General features: G+C 43.2%; 1 long non-coding RNA gene across 6 annotated transcripts in view; it reads right to left on the bottom strand.

Moving 5' to 3' along the window:
• LOC108351748 (uncharacterized) overlaps window positions 1-18865 on the bottom strand; it is a 31042-nt gene that overhangs the window by 11162 nt on the left and 1015 nt on the right. For 2 of the 6 annotated variants that reach the window (XR_015627898.1, XR_015627895.1), the window contains exons 1-4: window positions 15628-15706; window positions 13557-13738; window positions 3461-3541; window positions 1233-1290 (exon numbers count right to left, since the gene is read on the bottom strand). This is a non-coding gene — a long non-coding RNA (uncharacterized LOC108351748). Of the gene's footprint in view, window positions 1-1232; window positions 1291-3088; window positions 3176-3256; window positions 3542-13556; window positions 13739-15627; window positions 15707-18865 lie in introns of those variants that run through there. The other 4 variants (XR_015627899.1, XR_015627897.1, XR_015627896.1 and 1 more) reach the window with 3 other exon arrangements.

The following is an 18865-nucleotide window of genomic DNA, read 5'->3' on the forward strand; positions in this document are numbered from 1 at the left end:
AAAGTAATATCTTTTACTTAGCACATAAAACAAACATAGTCAAATTAAAGTGAAGATTAATAATCACAAACAGCGAGTGATTGTTTAGTATAAACATCTCATGTGATATTTGGTGCACTTTATATTATAAAAACAATCTTCATCTGCAATTAAAAATTTAAGGGGTTGGGGATTTAGCTCAGTGGTAGAGCGCTTGCCTAGAAAATGCAAGGCCCTGGGTTCGGTCCCCAGCTCCGAAAAACAGAAAAAGAAAAAAAAAATTTAACTGGGCATTCTGTATTTTCCTTTGCCAAGTCTGGTGCCCTAAATTACACTGTTATGTGAAACAAAACAAAACAATTTGCCAACCAACCCTTATGCTTGGAGTGATTCTGTTTAGTAAAGAAATTTCCATGCAAGAAGATGCTTACGTAAATAGATGCACACAGCCTTGTGTGTTTTGCCTGCATGTATGTCTGCGTACCATATACATGCTTGGCACCTGTGGATCTTCTGGTATTGGTGTGCCATGTGAGATCTCTCCAAGAGCAGCCAGTGGTCTTAATCATTGAACCATCTCTCTAGCTGCTGCCCCCACCCACAGAATTTTTCCTTTTTATTGGAAAATATGTGTACACAAGCCAGTTCCCATTTGTATACTTTTATGCTACTTCTACTTCGATATTTTGTATCAAAAGGAGTTTAAAGAAAGTAATGAGCGTAATACGAATGGAAATTGACAACTAGAGCATATGAAACCTAAAAACTTCTGTACAACAGCAGAAGCAGTTGAAGAGACAGCCTAGAGAGAGGTAGAAAATCTTTGCTAGCTGTATATCTGATAAGGAATTAATTTCTAGAATATACAAAGAACTGAAACAAAACCAAAAACTAAGTAATAAAATAGCTAATGAAAAGAGCAGACCACTCTCCAAAGGTGGACTATAAATGGCCAATAAGTATATGGGAAGATGTCCGGTCTCACTAGCCATCCGAGAAATGCAAATTGAAACCACATTAAAACTCCATCTTACCCCAATCAAAGCAGTATTCATTGAGAAAACAAATAACAAATGATATGGACAAGAGATTCCCTTATACACTTCTGGTGGAAATGCAACCCAGTTCAACCACTATGGACCTCACTATGGAGGGTTCTCAGAACACTAAAAATAGTTCTACAGGACACAGCTGCACAACCCCTGGGCATTTATCTGAAGGACTCTAGATGGGCACATCACAGAGATACTCACATTGGTGTTTACTGCAGAACTCTTCACAATGGCTACGTTATGGAACTAACCCAGCTGCCTAACAACAGAGGAATAGACCAAAAGAAGTATTTTACACAGTAGAATTCTATGTGTCCATAAAAAACAGACAAGCTGGAGATAATCATTTTAAGTGAATTAAGTCAGTGTCCTAAAGACAAATAAACATTTTCTCTCATTTGTGGTTTATAGATTATATATGTGGTGTCCGTGTTTTTACATTGCTTTTAAGATTTATTGACTTTTAGTTTATGCATGTAAGTCTTTTGCCTGCAAACATGTCTGTGCACCTCATGTATTCAAATGTACTCAGAAGTCAGGAGAGGGCACTGGCTCTCCTAGAACTGAAGTTACAAACTGTGCATTGTGAGCTATCACACAGATGCTGGAAACTGAATTCAAGTCTTCTGTAAAACCAACAGGGCTTTTAACTGCTAAGATATCTCTCCAGCCCTAATACATAAAATTATGTATGCTTATATGACATAAAAGTAAAACTAAACTTATCTAGGGATACAAAGGGACTAATGGGAAGTGAGGAGGGAATCTGGGTTAGAGGATGTGAAGGTTTGAAAAAGAAATGGCCCCCATAGGCTTACATATTTAAGAACTTAGTCAACAGAGCTTGACACTGTTTGAAAGGATTAGGATTAAGAGATGTGGCCTTGTTGAAGGAAGGGTGTAACCAGGGGTGAGCTTTGAGGTTTCTCCCTCTTCCTTTTGCTCCCCCTCCCTCTCCCTCTCCTCCTCCTCCTCCTCCTCCTCCTCCTCCTCCTCCTTCCTCTCTCTCTCTCTCTCTCTCTCTCTCCCTCCATCCCAATTATCTCTCAGCTACTTCTGTAGCACCATGCACGCTACCATGCTTCCCTCTATGACAATAATGCACTAAACCTGTGATACTATAAGCTAGTCCCTATTAAATGCTTTCTTTGAGAAGAGTTTCCTGGGTCATGGGGTCTCTTCCCAGCAATAGAAGAGTGACTAAGACAGAGCATATAGAAAGGAATGTGCTCAACATATAATATATGCTTGCATAAAACCTCAAAATGAATTCATTAAAAGTGAAAATATATGAGCAGTGAGGTTTCCACTCATAGGGATCATGTTCGACTGATATCAATTTGATTTCCTCTTATTTAGTTCATACCAGCTACCAAGCAAAAGGGAAGGTGTGGGAGCCCACTGAAGGTGGAAGTCTCTAGGTAAGGCATTGGATTGGGGGTTCCCAAACACAGGCCAGGGTTACACTGTAGCCTGGGTTAGGAATCAGTTTGTACCATGTTAATCAACAGAGTTCCAGGAACCAATGTTTTCAGATGAGTCCAAAATCTTGGCCACTGGCCACTTTTAAAAGTTTGCGGTCTATTCTGAAAAAGATTTAAATTGTGCCCCTCAGATACTGAGAACTTTGCTGTACATAAAACTGCCCAAGAAAGCTGTATTTAAATCATTGGGCTTTTGGCAATCTTGTATGTTTAGCCCGGTCTCTATGGTGACACACAACCATGAATTTAATGTCTCCACAGTCTCTACACTACTTATTCCACTTGCTAACACATTTTCGTTTTTGACTCCTCCTCCCTTGGTACCTCAAAATAGTCAGCCATGCAAAGCATTTGTTCCCTTCGGTTCTATTTTTAGTGTGGCCTTCCTTTGGGCAGGGCCAATAGAACAGGTGCAAGAGTTGCTGTTCAGCGCATCTGTAGTCAGAAAATAAAACAAAACCTGTACATTGAGAGATGCAGAGACCAGCTCAGAACTGCTCTCACACTGGCTCTTAGCAGGCGACATCAAAGGGTACCAAGAGGGGCTGTGCTTAATGATCATCTCAATAACAATAAAATGAAGAATTTATTTCTGCGTTGTCCTGACTTTCCTCACAGGGATTTCAAGTGCTGGTTGAATTCCTCAGGAGTTAGCAGGGTCTGACAGAGCGACAGGAAATAAAAACTTAATGTCTTTCTATGGTATTTACTATTTCATGTAAGATTTTAAAGAACTTTTACTTGGTGAAGTGTAGCAGGAACTTCTGCTGCGGGGAGCAGGGGAGGAGACACAACTGCAAAAGCATCTCCTGCTGGAGGACCTAATTGAGAGACCAAGGACTGCTGATGCGGACAATGCCAGCCAATGGGGAACTGCTGTTTAGAAGAGCTGGGTGTAAAGGCGCTTGTAGCACTGTTCTGATGAACTTGCTGCGTGGTTCTCACCTACTCCCGGAGTCTGTGTCATTGACCCTGTGTCCAAGGGTAGGTCAGGCAGCGAGTAGTCCAGGGCCTGTGCACTGGACACTGTTAGGAAAACAAGACAAGAAGAGAAATAGTTACCAAGACCCTCGGGATGTTCAAAAATCAAGGTTTATTTCTTCTTTTCTAGTCTGAGGCTCTGTGGATTAAACTTAAATAGCAGTTAGATGGAAGCCTTTGGAAGAGGATGGGAGACGATGCATGATTCCCCTGTGCAAATTCAGTAATCCAACCTCCTAGTAGATACACAGTGGTAGCCACAGCAGGCCACCCGTGTCTGTGTAACGATCCTGCACACCCCAGCTTGAGTTTCTAAGATGCAGAATAGAAAGGAGGGGCCAGTGTGGAGTCAGGAAGTCTTCACTGTGTCTTGCTTTATAAGTGATGAGAGCATCTTGTCAAAGTCCATGCTAACTAATTTTTAACCTCGGCTTAAAATTCTTTAAGCTCATCACATTTCTCACCATGAGTAACTCAAGCCTTGAGAATCTGTTTACATAACGTGACCTCTAATTATATTAAAATACCTCAGACTCACTAGTCAGTGATGTCCAGCCGGCTTTTCAAGTGCTGAACTCACCCACCACGTGCCTCCTTGATGTTGGTGGCATTGAGCTGATTGTGATTTTGGTTTGGAGCAGTAAACTAAAGGCCCCGACTTGAGGTTGTGCAGTCTTCCCTGAAGTACACGGTGGTGCCAGGATGCACAGTTCAAGTTCAGTGTATCTTTTCTGATTTTATCGCTAACGCCTTACTTCACACCTTATCTGGGTGTGTTCTAAGGCTCAGCAGGAATCAATGAAAACGCTGTCAGAGACAGAATCTTCCTAGTTACTCTGGGAGTGTCAGGCAGAATGAAAATCCCACTTTCTACTTACTGTGTTCTTCCCCAGAGCTACCATCTGCTCTAGGTTATATCATCTGTTCAGGAATACCTGTGGTGAATATTTTTAGACAACGTTTGTCATGAACTATAAGTAGGGATGACCGGAAGAGAAAGTAAAGACAGTTTACTAAGCTGAGAATGGTGGCACAAGCCCACAATCAGGGTATGCAGAAGGCTGAGCCAAGAGGGTCAGACCTTGGCTACATAGCACAGTAAGCCAACCTGGGCTACATAAAAAGATGTTATGCCAAAAACTTAAATAAATTGTAAATTTACTGATGTTTATATCCTTCCCCTACTCGAACAATACTGTATAGAAGTGCAATAATTACTTACATTGCTGAAAAAAACCAGTAGTGTTTATTATATTAGTGTTGCTTAAGTAAATCCAGTTTTTATTACTCTTTTAGCCACCTTAAAGCCTTCATAGCTAACACCGCCTTTCTCATGAGATGTTTACAAAGCGATGTCCGGGGGACAAGCAACGGGGAGTACAGTATGAATAGAACATAACCCTTCCCCCACAGGACTCACAAAGCAACACAAAGAATAGAAGCTGTAATATAGTACACGCAGGGTGAAGTGCTGAAGAGAGATGCATATAATAACGACATGGGGGTTATTTCCACAGAGCAATGACCACGCCTGGGAGTGGAGAGGGCGGTGCCTTGGAGGTATCCAAACAGGGGCTTGACAGTGGGGAGGATTTGGTGTGTACAGACAGAACCTGGTAGGGAGACTCAGATTCATGGAAGTAGAGAATTGCATGGATGTGTTCAGGCCACAGGAAGAGGGATATATGGTTTCAACAGGAGGGCACTTAGATCAAGGGGAGATGAAGAGTTAGATCCTTCTCAGTTACGGCTGTAAGTGCAAACATCATTGCAGGAGAAGATTTACTTGTGTGTCTTCTGAAGAACCTGACGGGATGGATGCTACTCTCATCACTTCCCATTCATGGATAAGGAAACACGCATTAAAGTTAATTCATCCTGCTTCCTGGTTAGATTCGTGCTGGAAGCAGGCAGGGCACATGTTCCCGAATCTTTAGGGGTAATTTGGCACCATCTATAAACACTGCTGAGTCCCCTGACGCTAGATATTAACAAGACTATGCCTACTTTAGTATGTTTGCTGGTAGCCCTGGTCGTTCCCGACACTGCAAAGTGCACAGAAACACCTGAACCCAATTCGAGAGTTAGGTTTGCAAGTCTGGAAGCCAACAACGCATCATATCACATGAGGATATTACATGACCGTATCGCTTGCAGACATAAGCATCACCGTGTCCAAACTGCAATGTTGCAAAATGACATTACTTAACACGGTTGCCCTGACAGTGATTTGTGATTCCCAAACAGATCTGTAAGCAGTAAGATCACTAGAGTTATCTTGTTCAATTGATTCACTTAATTAAATAATATCTCCATACTCCTTTCCAGTAGTTTTGTTAGTATATTTTAAGTATATAGAGTAAAGGGTTTCATTTCTTTTTCCATTCATCTATATAATATGCTTTTTGGTCACTTTGATCTCCTCTATTAACCCTTTCTCCTTCTACACTCCTGTCTTAGTCAATGTTCTACTGCTGTGAAGAGACACAGTGACCAACTCTTAAAAAGGAAAGCATTTAAATAAAGCTGGCTTACGGTTTTAGAGGTTTAGTCAATTAGTAGCATAACAGCATGACAGCACACAGGCAGATATGTTGCTAGAGACAAGCTGAGAGTTCTATACCCAGATCTGCAGGCCAGAAGAGGAGAGAGGCACAGAGCCTGGCTTGGGCTTTTGAAACCCAAAAGTGACACACTTCCTCCAAGAAGGCCACACCTCCTAATCCTTTCAAATACTGCCACTGCCTCAGCACTTATATTTATGAACCTATGGGAGCCATTCTCATTCAAACCACCACAATCCCCAACAGATCCCTTTCATGCCTGTCCATCCTTTATTTCCCTTTACTCCTGGGTAAAGCATGCATTGCTTGTCTTTGTGTGACTAACTCATTTTGCTTCCCATGATGGTCTCCATTTCTAGTGTTCAGACTGTTGTGGCAGAGAATCCTGAGTGGGAAGGTCCTGCTGTGAAATAAATGATTTGGCTCAGGTCATTTAGGGAACAAACACAATTCCAAAAGATGCAGAGCATCAGTAGAGAGAGAGAGAAGTCAGATACCAGAGATTAAGTGCAGTAACAATATTAATTATTTACTTATTTTTATTTTATGTACACTAGTGTTTTGCCTGCATGCATGTCTATATGAGGGTGTTGGATACCCTGGAACAGGTGTTACAGACAGTGGTGAGTTGCCATGTGGGTGCTGGGAATTATGTTAGGTCCAGATCATGACCTGACAGACTCCACAGAGCACAGAGACCTCCAGGAGTCCAACCTGTATGCAAAAGCAGAGAGTCTTTATTCAAGCTCGAGCTCAGACCCTGCAACCCCTCCAGCACAGTGGAAGTTGTGGAAGGTACTGAGCTGGTACAAGCCTTGCCCACTTATCATGGTAGCAGGGACAGGGACTTTCCAACTTGGTAGTTATATGATTGTTTTACATTTGCTTGGTGCACTTCTGTTGGCTAATAATGGTTTCAGCTTGGTATGAGCAATGGTTGCTATCTTAATCAATCTACTTTAGACATTAGGTACGTTCCCTTTATGAACTGGTTGGTTTATGCTAGGAGTGCAGTGGCTATTTGTCCAGGGCAATCGTAATTGTTACCAGGGTGACAGGGCTCCCGGAACAAGTCAGGGCTTTTCTAGTAACTGAGTTCATTCAGAGGTCAAGTTAATCATAACATGGAGTCTGAAAGCAAAATGGAGTTTGTTAGGTTAAGCTGAGCCCTTCAAATTGAACCTGGGTCCTCTGGAAGAGCAGCCAGTGCTCTTAACCACTAAGTCATTTCTCCAGAGAGAAGCAATTTTATCAAGACACAGTTCCCCAGGGAAGCCAAATAATTTTGTGTTTGTCTTTCCACTGTTGTTAATAATGTGTTGTTAACATGGGCACTGGAAAAAATTTCCTGAACAAAACACCAATGGCTTATGCTCTAAGATCAAGAATCGACAAATGGGATCTCATAAAACTGCAAAGCTTCTGTAAGGCAAAGGACACTGTGGTTAGGACAAATTGGCAACCAACAGATTGGGAAAAGATCTTTACCAATCCTACAACAGATAGAGGCCTTATATCCAAAATATACAAAGAACTCAAGAAGTTAGACCGCAGGGAGACAAATAACCCTATTAAAAATGGGGTTCAGACACTCCTCCATTGTTGGTGGGGTTGCAGACTGGTACAACCATTCTGGAAATCAGTCTGGAGGTTCCTCAGAAAATTGGACATTGAACTGCCTGAGGATCCAGCTATACCTCTCTTGGGCATATACCCAAAAGATGCCCCAACATATAAAAAAGACACGTGCTCCACTATGTTCATCGCAGCCTTATTTATAATAGCCAGAAGCTGGAAAGAACCCAGATGCCCTTCAACAGAGGAATGGATACAGAAAATGTGGTACATCTACACAATGGAATATTACTCAGCTATCAAAAACAATGACTTTATGAAATTCGTGGGCAAATGGTTGGAACTGGAAAATATCATCCTGAGTGAGGTAACCCAATCACAGAAAGACACACATGGTATGCACTCATCCATAAGTGGCTATTAGCCCAAATGCTTGAATTACCCTAGATGCCTAGAACAAATGAAACTCAAGACGGATGATCAAAATGTGAATGCTTCACTCCTTCTTTAAAAGGGGAACAAGAATACCCTTGGCAGGGAATAGAGAGGCAAAGATTAAAACAGACACAGAAGGAGCACCCATTCAGAGCCTGCCCCACATATGGCCCATACATATACAGCCATCCAATTAGACAAGATGGATGAAGCAAAGAAGTGCAGGCCGACAGGAGCCAGATGTAGATCGCTCCTGAGAGACACAGTCAGAATATAGCAAATACAGAGGCGAATGCCAGCAGCAAACCACTGAGCTGAGAATAGGACCCCCGTTGAAGGAATCAGAGAAAGAACTGGAAGAGCTTGAAGGGGCTCGAAACCCCACATATACAACAATGCCAAGCAACCAGAGCTTCCAGGGACTAAGCCACTACCTAAAGACTATACATGGACTGACCCTGGACTCTGACCTCATAGGTAGCAATGAATATCCTAGTAAGAGCACCAGTGGAAGGGGAAGCCCTGGGTCCTGCTAAGACTGAACCCCCAGTGAACTAGATTGTTGGGGGGAGGGCGGCAATGGGGGGAGGATGGGGAGGGGAACACCCATCAGGAAGGGGAGGGGGAGGGATTAGGGGGATGTTTGCCCAGAAACCGGGAAAGGGAATAACACTCGAAATGTAAATAAGAAATACTCAAGTTAATAAAAAAAATAAATAATGTGTTGTTAATAATGATGATGAAACACAAGCCCTGCGTTATGAGTATTTGTTCCTCACCTGTATCCCATTCACAGTTTTATTCCTAACTTCCAAAAGGATGGTAGCAGGAGCTGCCCTTTTGAAAGCTGACTAGGTCTTGAGGGATCGGGGCTGTATAAACAGGCCCAAGTGAGTTTACTCATTCCTTCTACCACTCGAAGACATGGAGAAAACATCACTTCTAGGGAGTCAGAAGTAGCCCTTCCAAATACTGAATCAGCCAATGCCTTGGTCTTGGACATCCCACTTCCAGAGCTGTGAGGAAGAAATTCTGTTTTTTATAGAGTCTATCCCATCTAGTTTTATTAAGGCAACCTAAAAAGTCCTAAGACAGAAGGGACCATGCACCTTCCAATACTGTGCAGTTTTAACCCTTACAGACATGTGTAGAAAATGCTCACTGGGATAAATGAATTGATTTTCATAAAACTAAAGGATTTATTTTAGAATGGAAAATACTGGCTCTCTGCAAGTGACGTTCTCCCACGGAAGATCTGAGGGCACAATCTTGCTGCTCTATCCACAGTGTGCAATGGAACTGCTTGCTCGAAGGCATGGTGCAAGGTTTTTTGATTTTTTTTTTTTTGATATTTTTAAAATTTACATTTCAAACGTTATCCCCCTTCCTGGTTTCCCCTCCAGAAACCCACTATCCCATTCCATCCCTCTGCCTCTGTGAGGGTGCTCCCTCACCCACCCACCAACTGCCTCCTGCTTCCCGCCCTGACATTCCCCTATACTGGGGGTTTCCAGGCTTGGCAGACCCAACGGCTTCTCCTCTCATCCTCGACTACATATGCTAGTCACTGTCAAATTCAACTCCAGAATGCTGTCCTCAGGCATCTCCTCAGAACACTGCTTCCTGCCCATTCACCCGTCTCTGGTACTCTGCAAATGCTTTTGACTTCTGCCACTGGGAAACATGCTTCCATTCTCATTAGTCTGTTTTTCTTTAGTCTGAATTTATGTCACACAAGCTCTGGCCCCAGCTCCTTCTCCTAGTTCAAAATATTTATTTTGGCTCTCAGCACCAACAATCTCCTTTAACTTTTTCTCTTATCAAAAACAGAGATGCCACAAGCTATAAGGAGGCTGTATCCTGATAAATTTCTTGTAAGCTGAAAATAGTCTGAATGGGAAATCCACATTGACCCCCACACAGTAATATCACACAATAGCAGTAGGGAACCATCTGGATTATCAGTGTTTTCCTTATGAGCCTGTGGCTGACAGGGAGCTTGGATCTGCCCTGCTACTCAGCACTGCCAAGGAGCATAATGCGTATGTATCAATAGGGGAAACATCATGCAGTGAGGCACTGGGTCTGGGATCCATGTGCAACACACACACACACACACACACACACACACACATATACATCTTTCTGGAATTTCTCTTCATGTCTTGCCTGCTATGTCATATCAAAAGACATGCTAACATGAAAGGGGTTAAAATCTCATGGTGCCCTGCCCCTAGTCAAAGAATCATAGGCAACTAATGACTGCTGGGAGCAAAATTAGCTTCTTCTAGGGATGATCCCCTCATTAGTTATGCAGTACAAAGTTGCTCAGTCATGAAACCATATGTACACAAACAACAAACAAACATATATATTATATAATATATAGATATATATGTGTATATATCACTTTGATATATATATTGATATATATCACTTCTGTGTACACTCACAAAATTGGCATAATTTATACTTATGACTTATGAGGATAAGAAGAATAGAAAGAGTTAAATAAAATTCAGATTCTGAAAGGCTGAAAGAAGGATAAGGGGCAGCAGGTTGGTCAAGGGAGCATTCCTGGACATAAAGACATTAGTGGGTTAAGTGCAACCCTGAAGGCTCCCAGGAGTCTTGTCTCACAATGCTAGGTCAGGCTTGATAGCTGCTGGGTTCTAGGTTCAAAGCAGACTTTTCCACCAACATAACAACAAAGCCTGGCTGGGAGGAGAGCCCCAAATCCATCCACTAGAGACAGTGGAAATCAGGACACCCATGAACTCAGTTCATGTTCTCAATCTTATATAACTCAGAGTCCCTGCTCAGGGAATGGTCCTGCATTCCCTCTGTCTAAAATGTTAAGCTCGCTCACATGTCTTTTTTTCTGACAAACAAATTAAAACATTATCAATATAAACTCAGCTTCACTCAGTTCCTTGGGATATGAGCAGAAGAAAGTCAGATTGTTGGCTAAAACGTTACCCGAATGGCTTCTAGCCCCATTTCTTTTGTAGTTCTTGTTCCCAAGCAAAAACTCTCCTGTGCTGAGCTTCTTTCTGTCTGTCTGTCTCTCTTGGCATTCTTGCCTTCCAAGCCACCAGAATAGCATGCTGAGCTCTGCTTACAGCAGCCAAAAGCTCTCCTAGCCCAAAGTTCCAAATGCTATCATGGTCTCCCCCATAGACTAGTTCCAAAGGCTTAAAATCCATGTGGTTAAATTTATCACATATCAGTACCCCACACACCAGTACCAACTTCTACCTTGGTGTCTTGTCCTGTTGTTTTGACAAACGCTCTAAGAATATCAACTGAAGGGTGACGGGGTTTATTTTAACTCACAGCTCTAAGTACAGTCCCTCGTGTTAGGGAGATGAAGACAGGAAGGGCCCAGCATCTGGTCACAAAGGATCTGCAGTCAGGAGAGACGGAGATGAATGTGTGCTGCTGTGCAACTCCCTGTTTCCATCTATGCCGTCCTGAGCGCCCTGCCCAGGAAATGATCTGCCACAATTAAGATGGGTCTTTGCACATTAATTAACACGATGGAGATCATTCCCCACAAGCATGCACAGAAGCCCATCTTCCAGGTGGATCTCAATTATGTCAAGTTGACAACATCGTCATAGAGGTAATGCTACTGATCCAGAAAGGTAGGCAGGGAGGACCTGTGCATTTCAGTGTTTGAGTCTGTCATAGCTTGATATTTTACTTAACCCACTCCTTTACTAGACTGTCGTTGTCAATGCACAGTTGACATTCAAGGAAATACAAATGATAGCTTGAATATTAACCAAAATTTAAACATGAAAAGAAGTCCCTAGAGAATCCCTTGTCTCAACTGATATACTACTAACAATGATTAACCTACTCTGAGGGGGTAGCTCAGAGGGTACAGTCCTTACTATGCAAATATACAGACCTTGAGTTTGATCCCTATATAAAACCCAGTGCTACGGTGCACATCTTAACTCCAGTGCTCCTGTGGTGAGATGGGCAGGGGAGACAGAAGCAGTGCAGCCAGACTGATGTGCACAGCAGCGAATGCAAGAGGATGGCAAGAGCTGACACCCAAGGTTGACCTCCACATGTCTGCTGTGGCACATGCATAGCTACACTCACATACATGAGCAAACAAACACACGTGCACACACAAAAATTCGATTAAGCTGCTCTTTAAGTCACCACTATGATGAAAACTGTTGAAATCATCTGATACCTTTATAGAGGAAGAAAAAACATCTGGTCTGTGTGTTTCTCTTACTCTACCGACAGATTCGATCAATGCCAGGTTCATACATATTTAGATCCAACATCTGGGTCAGAGCAAAGAACTGGTTTAAAATCAAAGTGCCAGGGAAAGATGATAATTCACTGTTATTTAGAGAATGGAGGGTTTTCTGAAGCTTTGTATACTCTTTAAAAAGATGAAAACGAATGTGTCACTCATTCTTGTACCCACTTGTTCTTTAGTTGAGGCAACAAACATTTAGACTGACAGACATTGTGTGTGAGGCTTGTATGGAAAAGACAAATGAGACAGACTATTCTAGAAACAAAACACTGTAGCTATGGGAGCGTGTACACTTACACACACTAATAATACCAATTATATAGTCGTTCTATTGTTCTACCATTCTGTTAGGTCAAAATCCTGGCGCCCACTATTCTTGCTATGTTTATGTATTTAATGGACCTTCCCAGGGTGACTGTGCTCTTCTTGCTCTCCACCCCTGCCTACCACATACACTCCCTTGGCCCCACTCACATTTGCTCATTCCATGCCAGGCCCTGCTGGAAGGCGGATGCCTTCTTGTCTGCCTTGGATGCAAACCACCCTGATCCAGCTATTCCCCCACCTGGTACCTCCTTGTTCCAGCTGATTCACCACCTCATGCCACCCCAGAATAGACACATCCTTTACCCTGCTTGAGTATGAACCCTGAAAAGAGACACCATTTCGTTTGACCAGTGTCTTCACTGGGCTTCGAACCTGCAATCCTGTCAGCATTGTCAAGTAGGCAATAAGAGCACAGAACAAAGGAAAGCAAGTCACATATGTAGGAGTTAAGGGAGCATGGGGGAGGGGTGCTAGAGCAAGGCAGAACAGGCAGGTCTTCCTAGTACACTAACTCTCTAACTTCCCTCCCGAGTTACTAAAGACATCCCTCTCTAGTGGCTGGATCACATTTGAACTAGGTGCACTGACTGCTGGCGGCCAGTACATGTGCCGAAGCCTTTTGTTCCCAAAACTTCCCACCAAAACTAAGGCAGTACACAAGGTTTTCTGTGGCTACTCTTCAAACACTTCCTCTGGGGTCAAGCTGACCTGTTCATAAGACATGTGTGACTTCTGCAGGCCCTTCACGTCTTTGTTTCATCTTGGTTTTACACATTCAGATCCTGAATTATCTTCCTACGTCTATGCCACATTTGGGGATTCTGACCCAGCGATCAGCAATGATATCTTAGAAGGGTGGTTAGACGCTTACCTGATAGTCTTCAAGGGCCAGACATGCTCTGTGAACACAGTCATAGAGGAGTAATGGGCAGCCCCGGGGAACGAGCAGAGAAAGCATGAGACACCCACACATTTGGCTCTGTGGTGCACATCTCTGCCTGAGTCTGTAGGTGCCCGGATTGGGGCTCATTTGTGCATCTCTGGAACGTGGTCCTGGAAGAAAGAGGAAATTACTTCCGTTTGGAAACTGGGAAGTGATGATTGAGATTGAACTAAAATTTACGTTTATTATAGGGTTAGTGTAATGCAGCCAAATTCTGACAGTTTATGTTGGGTAATCAACCAGTGCTTTTGGAACTCAGTTCAACACCATCAACCAGCTGTATTTGTGCATATGAATGTTTCAGAATTGGGCGGAATCGCTGTATGTATTCCTGAGCCTACTGCAGTGCCTGACCTTCCCATCTCAGAGCAGCCGCCATGCCCTTCCTAGACATATGGGACTCTCTAGGGAGGAACCAGCCCACAGGTTTGGATTTGCTTACTCCGTGTCTGATATTGTCTACTAATCAAATATATACACAGTGTGTCTGTGTGCGCGCGCGCACGCGTGTGTGTGTGTGTGTGCGTGTGTGTGTGTGTGTATGCATGTGCGTGTGTGTGTATGTGTGTGTATGCATGTGCGTGTGTGTATGTATGTGTATGCATGTGCGTGTGTGTGTGTATGCATGTGCGTGTGTGTGTATGCATGTGCGTGTGTGTGTGTGTGTGTGTATGCGTATGTGTGTGTTTATTCACTAGTGTGGAATATTTATGATCCCTATTCTTTTAAGGGTCCTTATTAGCTTGGGAAGATAATTTAGGATCTGAATGTATAAAACAAGGTAAAACAGACTTAAAAAGTCCGGTGAAGTCACACATGTCTTGTTAACAGGTCAGCTTGACACCAGAGGAAGTGTTTGAAGAGTAGCCATAAAAGGCTTTGAGCATTGGCTTAGTTTTGGTGGAAAGTTTTGGGAACAAAAGGCTTCCTTTGACACACGCACTGGCTGCCAGTAATCACTGAGGCTAGTTCCTCTTGTGGGAAGCTTCCAGCTTTTGCCTCCATTTCCTCATCCCAGAGTAAAAGGACACAAGTACTTGAGCTCGGCTTCAGTCAACTGTCATATGGTATACTCTCTGATTTCCTTCTTTACAATGTGTATAAAATAAGGTGGCGAAGATGCGGTGATGCCTAGTCATATTAGGTGAGGAATCTCACTTCTTAGGATGACAACCTCCAGCCAGCAGCAAAGCCATTTGTCGAAGTGGGCTCGTACCCAAAGAGCAAAAGCTTCTCAGACTGAAATGTTCTTAGTCGTCCTTTGTGGACACGTTAGTTCATTTCCACTTGAGTGAGGGTGGGGTCTCAAGCTCACATCCCAAGTGTATTCCTTGCCTCAGCCCTTTGTACAGTTGCAGAGATCCTAGACAGCCACCGACTTCTTATAGCTTGGGTGGCTTGCAGGTGCTCCAGCCCCTGAGCTCACACTTGGTCAAACTCCCCTACAATAGCTATTACGTCAGAGTGCCCTGTTGTCAGGTAAACTCTGTTCCCCCCTGCAGGGCATTGTGCTTGGAAGACAGAAACAAACACTGCCTCATGCTGTGTCCACAATTGGAGTTATTCATAGGATTGGTGGAGAAGTAGATCCCAGCCCCTAACTGGCCTACCTCAGCCCCATACTAGTCCTTATAAAATGAGAGCCAGGGCCTGGAGAATAGCTCCAGAGGACCCATGTTCAGTTTCCAGCACCCATGTCAGGCAGCTCATGGTTGCCTGTAATGACAGATCCAGAGGATTCAGTTCTGGCCACTGAGGATAACCACACTCATTTCATACACACTTATACAGGCACAAACACATACATTAAGATAAATGTTTTTCTTTTTACTTTAAAAGAAGGCAGCCAGGTACAAGGGAATATGGTCTCCTTGCCTCAGGCTTTGAACGAGAAGAAAGTATTGCTTTTCCTTTCCTGTTTCAATAGATCAATCTAGGTTGAACAGGAAAATGAGGAGTGGGACTGAGGGGACAGTAGAGGAAAATCCTATGCACTTACCCGAGTATTCAGTGAAGGGGTAGAGCGTGTGTCCCCATCGGGACTGATTGTCTTTTCAGAAGCTCTCTCAGGAGAAACTGAGCAGTAGGCAAGAAGGTGCCAGGAGGAAGGGATTCCTGCTCTTCCCTGGGAGTCAGATTTCTTGTTCAGCACAATCCCTGTCTGTTACTTATTTCTCAATTCAAATGTCAGCTTCTCAGAAAGTCTTTGTCTCTGGATCTCAAGCTCAGAGTAACAGTATCCACTCCATTAGGTGGGGGAGTGGGAACTGTGAGGAAAGCACCTTGTAGGTGTTCACCCTCCTCCAGATAACCAGTCCTCAGTCATCTCAAAATACATACATATTAGACAATCAAATTTGCATAAATTATGAGGTACTGTGTTTCTCCTAGGAAGAGGGAGGAGTAACAGAAAGGAAGTTATTAATACTTTATTTAGCTAGTGGTTCAAATCTTCCTACCAGTAGTTTGTATGGGGGAATGAATAAGCTAGGTTTGCTGTTAATTTTTTTTCTCATGTCAAGAAATTTAACGAGCTAGAACAGTTGTAGCTTTTAAATTTCATCTAAGTGAAGTACTGAGGAGTCTCCTTTGTGAAGAACGAAGGCCGGTTGACGCTTCACATGAGCTCTTCATGTCCAGCTTTTGGGGTAAGAGTAGCCACAAGTCATGTTACTACCTTGTGTCAATTTCAAAGAACAGAAAAGCCTGATCTTTAAAAAGTGGTGTCTTTTCAAAAACTCAACCACCCAACCATCCCTTTATCACATGCCCACAGCTTTAGGCAAGTACCAACTGGTGTTCATGTTTTTGTAGGTTTGGGCTTTCTGTCTCTTTAATATCATGTCACCGTTATCATACTGTCACCTCATTCCTCAAGAGCGGCCATATTTATTGTATGCTTCACTAAAGCAGGTCGGACGTTGCTCGGGTTGTTTTGACAGGGAGTCACACCACGCTCAACATATAAAGATTGCATGTGTGCGTATGTTGAAGATTTACATGGTTCATGTGGTGGTTTGAATATACTTGGCCCAGGGAGTGGAACTATTTGGAGGTGTGGCCTCGTTGGAGGAAGTGTGTCACTGTGGGGCTGGGCTTTAAGACCCTCATCCTAGCTGCCTGGAAGCCAGTCTTCTCCTGTCTGCCTTCAGATGAAGATGTGGAACCCACTCTGAGCTCCTCCAGCCCCCGTGTCTGCCTGGATGCTGTCATACTCCTGCCTTGAGGGTAATGGACTGGACCTCTAAACCTGTAAGCCAGCCCCAATTAAATGTTGTCCTCTAGAAGAGTTGCCTTGGTCATGGTGTCTGTTCACAGCAGTAAAACCCTAGCTACAACAGTTCGTATTTGCATGAACTAGTTCTGTGTGCAGGTACAAGCACAGATTTAAAAATAAATCATGGAAAAGGCTGGATTTTGTCCTCTCGATTAATTTTTTGTGCTATTTACCTGGTGTAATTACCTATGTAAAAAAAAAAAGCACATTTTAGTCTTTTTTATAGTTCATATTTTTCCCACAAAGCTTTCTGAGATTTTTAAAAGCAGCCATTAATGTTCAGATAACAGAGCAAGATTCAGGTAGCAGCACGAGACACCCAGGAGACATCTCCCAGTTACGCTATCTATGATGCCTACCAAGTTTTGTTCTTGTTGTTGTTGTTGTTGTTGTTAACAAAAAATAATTTCCTTGTTCATTTCTGAGACAAGATCTCACTTTGTAGAACTGGCCTAGAACTTGCCCATCCTCTTGTCTTAGTCTCCCATGGTGCTGACATCACAGGAGAATTCGTGTAGGGAGGTACCAGGGTGACTCACCCTGGTAGACCCTGGTGAAGGACGGGCAGGATCTAACTTGATGGGAAGGTTGAAGTTATTATTTTTAAATTCTTCAGTTTATTCAGTACAGTTGTCACAACGAATAATTAGCTGATTTTATCCTTCATTTATTTTACTTATTTGTTTTGGAGAGAGAGAGAGAGAGAGAGAGAGAGAGAGAGAGAGAGAGAGAACATATAAGTTTGCCATGGTGCACACACAGAGGTCAGAAGAGAACCTGTAGGAGTCAGTTCTCTCCTTTCACCACATGGGAGTGGGGTTCAAACTTAGGTCATTAGGATTGGTGACAAGCACCTATAGAGCCATCTGACAGGCCCCGGTTTTTATTTTTGGAAGAATAAATGCTCTCAACATGCAAAATCCTCTTGCTGGAGGTTTATCTGCTTCACCAGGAGCTGTGTGCTTCCAGCTAACATAACTTCTGCTACTGCTGCTACTGACTGCTCTGGCTCTGACCCCCTTCTGCTGTGGGCCTGGCTTGCTAGCGTTCTGAATGTCCAATAATAGTTGAGTGTCATGGAGTGCTCTCTCCTCACACCACACATAGCTGCTGACCTCACTGCTTATTCAGCCATTCCGTTTTGGGCCTTGGAATGGCTCTCACAGTTCTGGTGACACACAGGTGGCATTGCTGAATTGACCGTGACCCATATAATTCAGGTTTCCAAAATGAAATTTTCATGGGGCTGCCATTACACAAATGCGAATATGGTTTGTGTAGGGTGGGTTGGTCTGCTTCATTTTAAATATGACATCTTACTTACATGGAATGCTTCTTCCTTCTGTCAGCCCTTCACTCAAAGCATTTCCTGCCCCCATGTACATAAACTAGGAGAGACCCAATCCAATCCTCCTGGTTAGTTCTTCTCAGACTGAGGCAGGGCCAGACATGAGTACGAATGAGAACATAGGCCCGAGGAAATTTATATTTAAAAGGCCAGGTAAAGCTTGTGCACGCACATTAAAGCCTGAGACAGCTGAAACCGTCTCCTTCAATATTCTTATTTTTAAAAAGCTACCTTTGACCCCTTACTGGGCTGTACATATCTGTACTAGGCTTCATTCTTTGAAAGTATGGGGCCACCCAGGTCCTGTCTCTGAGCAGGAAACCTGAGATCCTGGACTACTTTGACCATAATTGTAGGAGCCCTGTGGGCTACAAGCTAGCCTTTCCCGTTGACACTTTGAATCCCAGTTACATGGGGTGGTTGTTGGAGTGTTATGTGACCTGCCCTTTTTCATCTCTAAGTTTATTAATTCGGGCCTTCTCTTTCTTACTTTTGGTTTAAATGACCAGGGTTTGCCGATCTTGCCTATCTTTTCAAAGAACCAACTCTTCGTTTGATCAGTCCTATGTCCTATTATTTTTCAGTCTCCAGTTCATTAATTTTGCCTCTGAT

This window comes from Rattus norvegicus, chromosome 8 (genome assembly GCF_021556685.1).
Source record: "Rattus norvegicus strain SHRSP/BbbUtx chromosome 8, alternate assembly SHRSP_T2T, whole genome shotgun sequence".
NCBI classification, from domain to species: Eukaryota; Metazoa; Chordata; class Mammalia; order Rodentia; family Muridae; genus Rattus; species Rattus norvegicus.